At 36.7% G+C, this 13296-nt stretch overlaps 1 long non-coding RNA gene across 2 annotated transcripts; it reads right to left on the reverse strand.

Annotated features, from left to right (window-relative positions):
- Positions 1–366: 366 nt before the first annotated feature.
- On the reverse strand, positions 367–5112 carry Gm41965. Of its 2 annotated transcripts, none has more exons than XR_878591.1 (3): positions 4973–5112; positions 897–954; positions 367–441 (listed from the first exon to the last, which is right to left on the reverse strand). It is a non-coding gene; the product is annotated as a predicted gene, 41965 (long non-coding RNA). The 2 variants fall into 2 exon arrangements; XR_878590.1 differs by having other exon boundaries at positions 840–954.
- Positions 5113–13296: the final 8184 nt, after the last annotated feature.

Raw genomic sequence — 13296 nt, forward strand, 5'->3', positions numbered from 1 at the left:
ACTATTTTGCACACTGGGAGAAAAACTAAAATTTTATTTCCTCTTACACGCGTTCTCGCGACCGGCCAGGAAGAACACAACAAACCGGAATCTTCTGAGGCAAAGCTTTATTGCTTACATCTTCAGGAGCCAGAGAGCAAGAGCTCTATTGCTTACATCTTTAGGAGCCAGAGCGCAAGAGCAAGAGAGAGAATGGCAAAACCCCGTCCCTTTTAAGGAGAATTATCCTCCGCCTAGGACGTGTCACTCCCTGATTGGCTGCAGCCCATCGGCCGAGTTGTCGTCACGGGGAAGGCAGAGCACATGGAGTGGAGAACTACCCTTGGCACATGTGCAGATTATTTGTTTACCACTTAGAACACAGGATGTCAGCGCCATCTTGCAACGGCGAATGTGAGGGCGGCTCCCCACAATTTCCATTGGGGTGTTTCTTCTCACTTACTGTGTCAGGAAAGCAAAGATGGTAAGTAACAGCCCTGCATCAGAATCCCAGCTTTGTTCTGCCTACAGGTCACTGCATGGCCTTTTCTCTCTGCTCCTAAACACCTACCTACATTATTAGTTGACATTCATACAGAATTTTCACTTTATTGGACAAGGTATCGATGAATTTCATTCTCAGGATTTATAGACCTATTTTTCTGTAACCTGAGAAATTGTAGAGTTGTTGTAATATATGCCCTGGGATGACCCTTTTTTTAAAATTAGGTACTTTCTTCATTCACATCTCCAGTACTATCCCCCACACCCTCCCCCCTACACTCCCCCTCCCCCCCCCCCCAGCTCCCACTTCCAGTCCTGGCTGTTTCTTTTAACTCTCAACTTTGCTATCTACTGACCTGCTTAGTCAACTGTGTGAGAGTACTTAGAGGACACATATTTCAAGGATTGCTTACAGGTGCAAAGACTTATAGAAAATCTGCATCATCAAAGAGACCTCCATGGAGTGATAACCTGTATTAATAAAATCACATGAACAACATTTACTAACTTTACAACACAATAAAAACTTTCCAATAAGCAAAATGTTACTGCTTACATGATTTCAGGTAAGAGTTTACAAATCCTGTATGATTGGTGAATTTGCTGATTCTCATGAAATTAATTTTTTCTTTTAATATAAAAATTTATGTTTGTAGAAAACAGGTTCACAAAGACATTGAAAATAAATGATACTGATATTATTAGGTTATATGAATGATATTCCCTGTTTTAATAAAGTTTCACAAAATATATTTTGATGAAGGAAACTATAATCATAATTTATTTATACCCCAAATTGTATTTAAGAAAGAATAAAACTGGTATTTTGATAAAAATACTGTAACTGTCCAACTGCATATCTTTTCCCATTGGTGAAATATATTTCAATGAAATTTTACATACATTGTCTTTATGAAAATTCTTTGAGATTAACAGGGTAAATTTTAAAGCCGAAGCTATGAACTTTTAAAGATCATGTTTTTGTTCACCTTTCACTGTCTAAGAAGGTAAAATGTGAAAGACTTAGACATAAAGTTATTTATTAAGAAACAAATTTTTGTAATACTGCAATGTTAATGTTTGTTCCTAATCATATGTTTTTTTGGTATCTGAAAATCATGCTCTTAAATTTCCCTCCACTGAAAATGTTGCCATTTCTTGGTATTTAAAAGATAAAGTCAGATAGATAATTTACTCTCAATGTAATAAGCAATAGCATATGAATTCATTCACTCTATGAGTCACCTATATTTGCTATTCTTCAGTATCAGGTTCATGTGTCATTACTTCTGGCAAAGCAAGCTGAACTTAAGCTGTACAAATAATATATTTTACTTGAGACTCTGAAAGGTCTCAGTATATTTCTAAGAACTAGTAGGTTTTAATGTATCTTGTGTTCAACTAAAGGGGATATTAGTTTCATCTACATATTCCATGTGCAAACATGTCCTGAAAGTTTCCATCTTTTAAATATTGGCACAGAGAAAACCTACACAACAAATAAATCCTTATTAGCATGTAAATCATTCTAGTTTTTCCATTTATAGTATTTCTGATACATGAATACTGTTTTGAAGAATTGTTTTGCTTCTTAATTTTTCCAAAAGTTTGAAGGCATAAGTAGAGTGTGAGGGATTTTAATGAAAAGCATTACCCAATGCTTAGTATATTAAAAAAGCATATTTACTTCGGCTGGATTTATTGTTCATTAGAGGCTCAGTGAATGTAGGTTAGATTATTCAGGAACTGAATAAGACTATACAGGTTGGTTGGCTCTAATGAGTGCTCTATGTCCATGGGATGGACAGGATACATTTCACTTAATTGTCTTATTTTCTCATTGAGTCAGATTCATATACAGTTCATATTCATTTTTTTTCTGAGGAAATCTGAAACATGGTAGATTTCACCAATGGTTACTTTATTTACAAATTATCTCCAAATAAGACATAAAATTAAACCTTATTTAATATACTAGTGGAGACATTGTGAAACTATAGTAAAGATATGGATGCAGAAATGTATAATATTGAAGCAAATCATTTATTCTCAATTCAAATATTTGATTACGTTTATATGTGCTGCGACTAAACTTTATCCTGAATCATACTATCTAACAGATAGAACTAAAGTTTGCATGCAATAATACAAGATATATGTTGCACAATATTTGTGAAATAAATAAAATATTTCCTGCAGTGTTTTATCACTTCAACAAGCAATTATAATATAAGAAAGTATAAGCTATAACAGTTTGCTGGTTTTAATTACTGTAACATTCCTTTAAAATGTGTTATATACAATTAGCTTTGCCACTTTCTTAGAAATTAATTTTCATCAAGTGCTCCAATTATATATGATTTCATTGTGGTACAGGGAAGAAGGGTAAGATACACAATGCTAGTATTGTGCCCACAATCAATGATTTGATTCAATCTTACATTCTTCATTCATGGAGAACATCTTCTTGTATGTATTAATTTACCTGTGTGCCATTATGGTCTGTGTTCAAATGTATCAAAGCTCATGTGAAGTAGAAGCTTTGATTTGAGGTATATGTCAGAGCATTTTTGTGAAACTTAAAAAAATAGCATTTTGAAAAAAAAATATTTTCCATTACTCAGTTTATGGAAACTACTATAAAAAATCTGCAAGAGTTTTAGTTCATATGCAAAATTCAATTTTGTCTTTATTTGGGAATTTATATGCTATCCATCTCTGTGTGTTTAGGCATCTTTCAAAGGGAAATTTGAAATACACACACACACACACACACACACACACACACAAATTGTACCTCTTATTCAATATGTACTTATTCTCATTGTGTAAGTTAATAGCTGTATTAACATATCTTTGCCAATGATATATCAGTTTAATGTTTTCATCATAAAGACACATTCTGAATTTAATATACGAACTAATTTGCTCGTAAGCTCAGTAATGTAACTTTCTGATATATCATAAGGAGGAAATAAATATACGGAGCATATGAAGCTTCACATTGCATTTTGACACCCTCAGGGGACAACGCGACATTCTAAAGTAATATGCAGAATTTTTGCAGAAGTAAAGAAAAATAGGGAAATGTTGCTTTCCAATGTTCTGCACATTAATTCACATGGGAGCACTTTAATTCAAATTGTAACTGAATATGAAGTGGGGGTGAGCTAATGGACATGTCTGAACTGTTATCAAATTGGCTTGAACAATTTTCAGCAGCAAGCATTTTTAGCACTCAATAGTATCTGGAGCTAATTTCAGTTTCTCACTCCCTTTTAAATTCAGAAGTTTCTTCATCATCAAAGCTGTCACACACATTTAGAGTTTCCTGGGGTGTGCCATAGCCACACTTAAAGTCCAGCTTCAAACGTTTTCTCTGCTATAAATGGCCCTGATCTGCAGAGTATCTAATTCTGCAGGACTGTCTGGACGCAAAAAAACGTCATGGCTTTTGTTTAGGGGTCCCGTCCATCAGAACAGGATGATCCAAGTTTGCCAGTAGAAGATGCTGTCCAGAGGTCGACTGAGACCTCTGGAATCTCAGAAGAAAATTGATAATCTAGGAAGGAAAATGGACCTGGAAGGGCTAAGTTTATACCTATGGTAATTGTCAATGAAAATATACCGTTGTACAGTGAATCATTTATCTAAATAACCTTACCAGAACTTAGGAATTCAAGATGGAAATGGCAATACCTGCTTGTACTATAACAAAGAAAAGTGATATGTGAATGAAGGCCAGAATGGGGGAGGTAGCTCTACCTTTTCAGAATTCCAGGAATCATATCCGAAGACAGAGACCTCAAGCTAAGAACATGGAGTGGGAAACAAGATCCAGACTTTGACTAAAACCCCTTTACCAGGAACGTATAATGGAAATACTTAATGCTTACTGCTTACTACTTCTTGCCTAGAAGAGCCCTGCACCCCTATCACTAGACAAGGCCCTGTTGGCAGAGCCACCAAAAGTCTATCATTTAGGTGATAAAAGTACTCTCTCTACTATGTTTTTTTGGTGTTGAGTGATGGAGCAGGAAGCAGGGTTCCAACCACTGCAGGCAAAAGAACACAGCAACTAGCAGTGTACTTTGTTTTCCATGTCTTTGCACAGACGGTTGTGATGAGCATCAACTCTGGCTCTGTCGACAAGCCAGGGCTCACAGATGGAGCCTCTAGAGCTGTCTTCCTATTGGCAGTCATGCTTACCAGAAGAAAACCATCCATTTTTAGCAGTAGAGTGGAACCTAGAGCAAATTCACACCAAATGCTATGGATACTCGTCACTTTTCATGTCCCTATCCCAAAATATCTAATAGAAAGTATTTAAGGAGGCGCAGGTTATTTTGGTTACTTTAAAGGAAAGTGGGCAATTTTAGACACCTGGAGCACATGCATCCATACCAAAGGTACCATGTTATGTGACTCTTTCACACAGCAGGAAATTGAAAAATAGGGACCTGAAACAGAAACCAGAAGTGCATCTCACCTTTACTGTTGCTGCCAGCAAGCGCTGTCAGGTAGATGATTTGCTGTTCCCCCAGCGTTCTATACCTCTCAAGAGAAGAACCTGCTGGGGACTCAGTTCTATTCATAACACTGCGTAGATTTCTCTGTGAGACTCAAATGCCAAGTAGTGCTAAGAATGCAGAGAAAAGAGAGCAGTGGCACACTGCTGTTGCTGTTGCTGTTGTAACTTAGTGCAATTATTACAGAAAGGCATTATGAAATTTCTTCTAAAAATCATATTGCCTTATAATCCAGCCATTCTAGCTTTGGTAATATTTATTTTAAACCTTTGAAGAGATTCTGAAGAACAATGTTATTGTGAAGCAAATCAGAGCGGACAAGGGATGAAAAACTTGTCCGTGAGTTGATGATAGATAAAAAAAAACCATATATTACATATTTGGTTATTATTTACTCATAAAAACAATGAAATTCTTTTATTTGATGGTAATGGGCTGAAGCTCAGTATGGTAACGAGATCCTTCAGACACAGAAAGACAAGAACCACATAATATTATTCACACTGTATCTAAAATTGATCTCATAATACTGAAAATACAATGCCATTTAGAAATGTAGGAATGAACAAGAAATAAGGAAAACTGAATGAAATTAATCAATAGGTTCAAGGTTACGCTTGAGTTATACTAATATAGGAACAAAACTTTAGTGTGCATATCATGGTGACTATTTAATAGTGATTTCTACATTTTTATTTTTATTTGTAGAAGGTGCAGTTTTGAGGCAGTTATTTATGATGTAGCTCTGGCTTTCCTGGATCTTACTATGTAGACTAGGCTTTATTAGAATTCACAGAGATCTACTTGACTCTGCCTACTGAGCACTGGGTTTAAGGGTATGTGCCATTTTTCCTGCCTAATATATAAGAAATTATTCGTGAAGTTTTCATTATAAATGATTGCTGAGACACATTAAGTTATCTGATATAAATATGTACAATATATACTTTATATTCCCATTAATGTGACCATTTTTGAATAAATGTATTAAAAGAACTTTAATTTAAATAAAAATAAATTTGTAAAAAAATGGAAATAGTATTTCCGGATAGAATATAATTTGGGCATTCCATATGGGTCTATGTTTATTTCCTCACATACTCATTCCTTAATCATTTGAATGGAAAAAAAAATAAGAATAAGCCACTTCTGTCAATTTACTATATTTAAAATTCATAACCAGTGGGAATATTCTAAATCGTATTTCTTGAGCTACTCAGAATATGTGTTGAATCAGATTAATAATTATAAGGAATAACTTAAAATACACATATCTTTGACATCCTTTAGGCTATAAAGGGACTATTACATTTAGAAAATATCTGTCATTTAAAACATCTAATGATAATATTACATCTTCATGACTGAGATGTATTTTTCTAAAATAAGTTTTCTAAATAGATCAAAATTTATATTGATGTTCAAAGATGAATAAAACTATCAGTTTCTTTCTAAATATATATATTATTTTATTGGTTATTTGCATTATAAATGCTACCCTCCTTCCCAGTTAAACCCACTATCCCCTCCCTCATTCCCCCTGTTTCTATGAGGTTATTCCCTCACCCATATATGCCCTCCCACATCACTGCCCTAGAATTCCCCTATACCTCCACAGGACCAAGGGACTCCCCTGTCATTGATACTCTCTGCTACATATGCAGCCAGAGCCATGGGTCCCTCCATGTGTACTCTTTGGTTAGTGGTTTAGTCCCTGGGAACTTTTGGGGGGTATGTTTGTTTGATATTATTGTTCTTCTTGTGAGGTTGCTAACCCCTATACCCCCTACAGACCTTCCCCTAACTCCTCCACTGGGGTCTCTGTGCTATGGTTGGCAGCAAGCATTTGCATCTATATTGGTAAGACTCTAGCAGAGCCTCTCAGAGGACAGCTATACCAGGTTCCTGTCAGCAAGCACTTCTTGGCATCAGCAATAGTGTCTGGGATTGGTATCTACAGATAGGATGGATCTCTAGGTGGGACAGTCTCTGTATGGCCTTTCTTTCAGTCTCTGCTCCACTTTTTGCCCCTACATTTCCTTTTGACAGAAGCAATTCTGGGTTAAAATTTTTGAGAAGATGGGTGGCCCCATCCCTCAACCAGGGGCTGTGCCTAACCTCTCCATATGGTCTCTACAGGTTTTATCTTCTTCTTTGTTGGGTATTGCTACTAATGTTGTCCCTGTTGGGTCCTGGGAATGTCTTAGGTCACTGACATCTGGGACTTTCTAGTGGCTATCCTCAGTTCCTCATCCTCCACTGCTACATACCTCAGTTCAATTTCCTGACCCTCTCTACTTCTCCCCTGTTTTCTCCCATACCTGATCCTGCCTCTCATTTTCCCTCTGCCTTGTCTCTCTCTCCCAGATCCATCCCTCACTCTATCTACCGTGATTATTTTCTTCCCCCTTCTGAGTAGGATTGTAGCATCCGCACTATGCTGTGGTCTTCCTTTTTTTTTGAATTTCATATGTTCTGCGAGTTCTGTCATTAGTGTTCTAAGTGTCTTTAGGCTAAAATCCACTGATCAGTGAGTACATACCATATGTATTCTTTTGAGACTGGGTTACCTCACTTAGGATGGTATTTTCTAGTTCCACTCAACTTTGCCTGTGAAATTCATGACTCAAGTATATATTTCATGATGAGAAAACTTACATTTTATTCCATTAAGACTCAGGTCTTAATGACATAGTAGACAGCAGGCACATTTCTTTTTTTTCTTTTCTTTTCTTTCTTTCTTTCTTTCTTTGTTTCTTTCTTTCTTTCTTTCTTTTCTTCCTTTTTTTTTTTTTTTATCTAGACAGGGTTTCTCTATATAGCCCTAGCTGTCCTGGAACTCACTCTGTAGACCAGGCTGGCCTTGAACTCAGAAATCTGCCTGCCTCTGCCTTTCAAATGCTAGGATTAAAGGCATGCACCACCACTGCCCAGCTAGCAGGCACATTTCTTGAGCTTAATCTTTAACTTTATCTGAAATTTTTCGTTCAGTATCAGCTACTCAGTTCTCTGTTCTTATACTTTGCCTTGAAATATTTTATCCTTTCTGTCAAATTATAAGTGTGTTCTATGTAAAACACAAGCACATACACACTGCCATGGGTAGACCCAGTGGGAGTCCCTCAACTCGGGGGAGAATAAGAGTTCTGGCACTCAGGTGTCCAAGGAGTCTGCGAGTGACAAACAGACACAAACACAAAAGAGTGCTGATCTGAGTGTAATTCCTCAAAGCAAGCATCAGACTTATGTAATCATTACAAAAGAAAACAAGGAAGTTAGGTAAGACATCAGCCAAGATACATTAAGGTCATCTGATGCATAATGGTTTAAAAAAAAAAAGCCAGAAAAATGTGTACATGAAAACTGGCAGAAGCCAGGCAGTGTTTACAACTGAGATAAAAATTAGCCCTATCTAAAGTCAGTTTATTCTTAGAAGCCAGGGGCAAGGGCTTCTTGCCCTAGCCATAGTTCCAATTCTAGTCTTTTGTATAATCTACCTTCTGCCTAGGCCATTGTAAATTCCTGTATGTGGGAGTGACTCAGCTGTTATTCTAAGTGTTTACTCTAGTTCCTTCTTAAACCATAACCCACCTTCTTTCTACTGTTATATATTGTAGTCTGCCATACATGACTGTAATGAGAATTCTAAGTTTACTTTGTTGAACTTTCCCTAAGATTTCTAACTCTTATCCAGTAAACTGCAGTGCCTGATTTCTTTTGCTATCTCTTTATCAACACTGGAGGCATTTTCTATGAATAAGCAACATTCTTATGAAATTCAAAGCCCAAGGTCAGCTCAGTGACTGACTAGGATATTACGACATCAGTGGAGGCCAGCAAGCAATGTTCAATCTAACTTGGCTATTTGTCAAATCATTCCCTGGGGGACCTATAATAAAATAATACTGAAAGAAATTGCGCAAAACTCACTACTGACTATTGCAAGGACAAATCTGGACCACATGAGTGTTACAGGTTGCCAAGTACCTCCAGGAGACAAGTTTTCATGAAATTTTTGCCTCAGGATTGTGGTGAAGCTTTTGGACTTGTCATGCAGATTCCACTGGAGTGGGTGTGGCAACACACATGCACACACACATGTGGATTTTAATAAAATTTCAAAGTCTTCCGTCATATTACTTTTGATTGTATGTTATGTAGAAATTTCCTGTCAACACAAATATCTTATTCTAGAAGGAGGCTCATTAAGATAGAGAATGTTCTGAAGGATACTGCAACATCTCATGTTTCAGGGAGTCTCTTTAAGACTCACAAAGTAAACTACTAGAAGCTTCAGAAAGTCTTTGAAAGTGAACAAATACAGAAGACTCCACACTCCCCAAGCTTATGAAAAGTAGTAAGGACTGCCAAGAGCAATTCTCACAGCAGGAATAAGGATGAAAGCAAAGAGAAGAGGATCAGGGAGGACGAAGAAGAGGAGGAGAGGGAGTAAAAGAGCAAAAGAGGAGGAGGAGGTGAGGAGGAGGGAGAGAAAAAAGAGAAGAAAAAGAAGAAGAAGAAGAAGAAGAAGAAGAAGAAGAAGAAGAAGAAGAAGAAGAAGAAGAAGAAGAGGAGGAGGAGGAGGAGGAGGAGGAGGAGGAGGAGGAGGAGGAGGAGGGAGAGAAAAAAGAGAAGAAAAAGAAGAAGAAGAAGAAGAAGAAGAAGAAGAAGAAGAGGAGGAGGAGGAGGAGGAGGAGGAGGAGGAAGAAGAGGAGGAGGAGGGGGAGGAGAAAGAATGATCCAAAGTATCTGAAAGAGGCTCAAATCAGCTGAGATTCTTAAATGTCCTCCAATCTGTTCAGTGGTATGCACATTGCAAAAACAAACCCTTGGTTTTCCAGCTTTTGTGAGACCCTGAAGACCTAACTTGGCATTTCAACAATGAAGCTGTTTTGGTGTCACACTCACTTATTTAAACTAAACTGAATAAAACATATCGTATCACTAAGTTGTATTTGGGTGGTCCCCTTATACTAGCCTAGAGTTAGTTATCAACCTTGTAATTATATGTATATATATTCTGTTATGCTTAGCTATAAGTGAATGTACAGTGAAGTCTTTATGTCTTGCATTGGTTAAAATGTTCAAGCAAAGCTTTTTTTTTTTTTTTGTATTTGGGTCAATAATTAGAGGCTGGAAAATTGTTTTGAGACTGTTTGGACCTTGAAGAAATGTTGTCTCTTCTGAAATGTCTGAACTTGATCCTACAGAAGAACTTGGAGCTGCACTAATCTTGATCCTAAAACATCCCTGGTAAACCTGGCATTCTTAGATTTGATTTGGGTGGTCTCCTTATGCTAGCCTAGAGTTAGTATCTTAGATTTGATTATGGCTAGCCATGGACAAAGGGGACTGAGATTTGTGTGGGTTGTCAGCTCTTATGATCAGCATAGGGCAAGATAATTTAGGTAGCTGGAATCTTTCCCAGCCCCAATTAACCTTGTATATGTTTGAATAAAGTAACTAGAGAGAGACAGTTAGGTGTAAGTCTTCCCTGAGAGGCTGTAGCCCTCTGCTCACTTGGAAAATGAAGCCATAGCATTTTGATGAGTTTTTCTCTCTCTACTGCAGCACCCACAAACAACATCAATCACTACTTCCTAGAGTTAATAGCTGATTGCCATATATTCTCTGGAATAGTGTTATTTATTTTAAGTGTATCATTTTAATTGATTACCTTTTTCACAAAGACAAACACATATACATTCTTTTTGTTCAACCGAACAATCAAAAAATGAAGTATATGAGAAAATATAATTGAAGCAAAGATCTCTTAGAAAGTCCTGTTCCCTAAATGTGAAATCTATTAAAAGAAAATCCTGGCATTGACAAGATACAATCAGAATTTTTCATTTTCAGATTGTCATATGGTAATCATGGCTTCAACTCCTGTCAGAAAGGCTGAAATTCACCTGTATGTTACTTTCCTTGGAGAATGAACACAAGACTTTCCTTCATCTGACACCAACGTAACACCTATAAGGTCACACTCTCATCCAAAGAGGGAAAGTAAAGCCAGTCCCCAGGTATCACAGGTCAATATTTCTGTCTCTATCCTTCTAGTAATCCAAGAAGACATTTTCTTTTAGACTATGACCTTGGAGTTTAATTGTTTTTCCATGGGTACCCTTGACAACTATATCAAATTTCTTTTACTGTATCTACAATGACCTACTTGTATGTGAGTTCAACTAAAAATAATTACGTTTTAGAGAGAGGGGAACTAAATTCCAAAAATATAAGGTATTTTGCTTGGGTCAAAAATGTTGTTATACATACAACCAATCCCTAATAATGTTGCTTCTTGATCTCACATCCCAGAAGACAGGCATGGCCCAACTCTATGGAAAGATTCACTTACAGTATGAGTAAAACTTTTAGTTATTTATTTTTTCTAGTTATACTCACATTTTCTTAAGACCTTATTCACTAATCAAAGCAATTTTCTAAATTATTTTAAAAGTGTCATTCTCTTATCTGTAGTTAGTCACAAAGCATTAATAGATTAAAATTTTAATACACCTGTTGCATTGGCTGTTAATCTTTAACAAACAGTTATGATCTCCTCCTATGGTGATTTGTGTCTAACTTAGAACAATATAATTGGTTCTCAGTGATGAAACGAAGAAAGTTTCTGAAAGTTTTTATTATTTATTTTATTTATTTTTTTCACATGATTCATGCAAGACCCTAGTGCCAGATTTCATAGCCATTTTAAAAATAGCAAAATATTACTCATATGAAATTAATCTTAGGCTAGAGAAGTTGCTCAGTGTTTAAGGTTAAGTAAGAGGTTGCTGTTCTTACAGAAGATGCTGACTTCCAATCTAGTACACAAATCAGATACGGTTGCTTCAAAAAGGTGAGTATATATGCAGCCAAGCCATGGAGCGGTTTGCTAATACTATTTTAATACCTTTCATAGCTCTAAATTATTACTTTACTTAGAAATGATGACATGTAAAGATTTCTTGGCATTGTAGTATAGAAAAAAGCCTATATACTGCCTGTCGGAAAACCACATATGTTACACACAGACCTTCTGCTCTCATTGTGTGTTCCTCCTGATCCAATCTCATCACTAGTGCTGCAGGAGAACACAGCTGCAGCCTTCCCTCACTGACTACTGATATTTCCTGTGGATCCCACAGGCCATCACTTCCATACCCCAGTCACTGCACTCCAGGCCTGAAATGGAGAAGGTAACGTCTGCTAAACCATAGACTCTGCCTGGAAAAAAAAAATTAAGTAGGCTGCCCACAGATGTTCTTCCCGTTCTCTTTGTTTCACCAAAACCACTCCCTCTATCGGTCTCCTCACTAGTACTGCAACAGATCATCAGCTGTAACCTTGCTTCACCCCTGCCCACATCTCCAATATATATACATACATACATACACTAGGGCTATGAAATCTGGCACTAGGGTCTTGCATAAATATATATATATATATATATATATATATATATATATATATATATATATATATTCATTCCTATTTGAGCTGCTTGGCACAGTGCAGGCTGCTGTGAAGACTATAAGTGGAACTCTACAAATTGTCAAGTCCCTATTGATGAAAAGAGCAACTATATAAACATGAAGATGATTAGCTGGTGCCTACATGGAAGCTTTACCCCTGTGTTTCAGTGTCTTTGGCATAAGAACGTACTATGCACACTATAGAGGAATTTCTATCCAGCTACATGGCTTTCCTGGCAAGGGATCACATCCGAAGTAAAGATCCAACTGGAATTCAGACACCTCACACACCTTTAATCCCTCTAGCTGGAATATACAGCTTTAATGTATCTGGCTGTAATACAACTTTAGTATACACCTTTAATCCCAAACAATGCATTCTAATTGAGGGACAGACACAGTGACTAATCAGAGAAAGTTTTGTCAAAATGAGTCAGAGATAGCACATACTCAACTCTCCAGGATACACACAGGAAAGAGAGGCTACTTAAAGAATAGAAGAATAGAATAGTAGAGAAAGGTGTGTATTCATGCTATGTCAGGTGATGGGTTGTGTGAATGTGTGACTTCTTTTTTTTTTGTTGTTTTTGGTTTTTTTTTTGTTTTTTTTTTGTTTTTTTTTTTTTGTTTTTTTTTTTGTTTTTTTTTTTTGTTTTTTTTTTTGTTTTTTTTTTTTTTACGGAGACAAGATACAGGAGAACAGCTATGTCAGGGTTCTGTCAGCAAAACCTTGCTGACATATACAATAATGTCTGGGTTTGGTGGTTGTTTATGGGATGGATCCCAGGGTGAGGCAGTCTCTGGAT

The sequence above is a fragment of the Mus musculus genome, chromosome 1 (assembly GCF_000001635.26).
Source record: "Mus musculus strain C57BL/6J chromosome 1, GRCm38.p6 C57BL/6J".
NCBI lineage: Eukaryota > Metazoa > Chordata > Mammalia > Rodentia > Muridae > Mus > Mus musculus.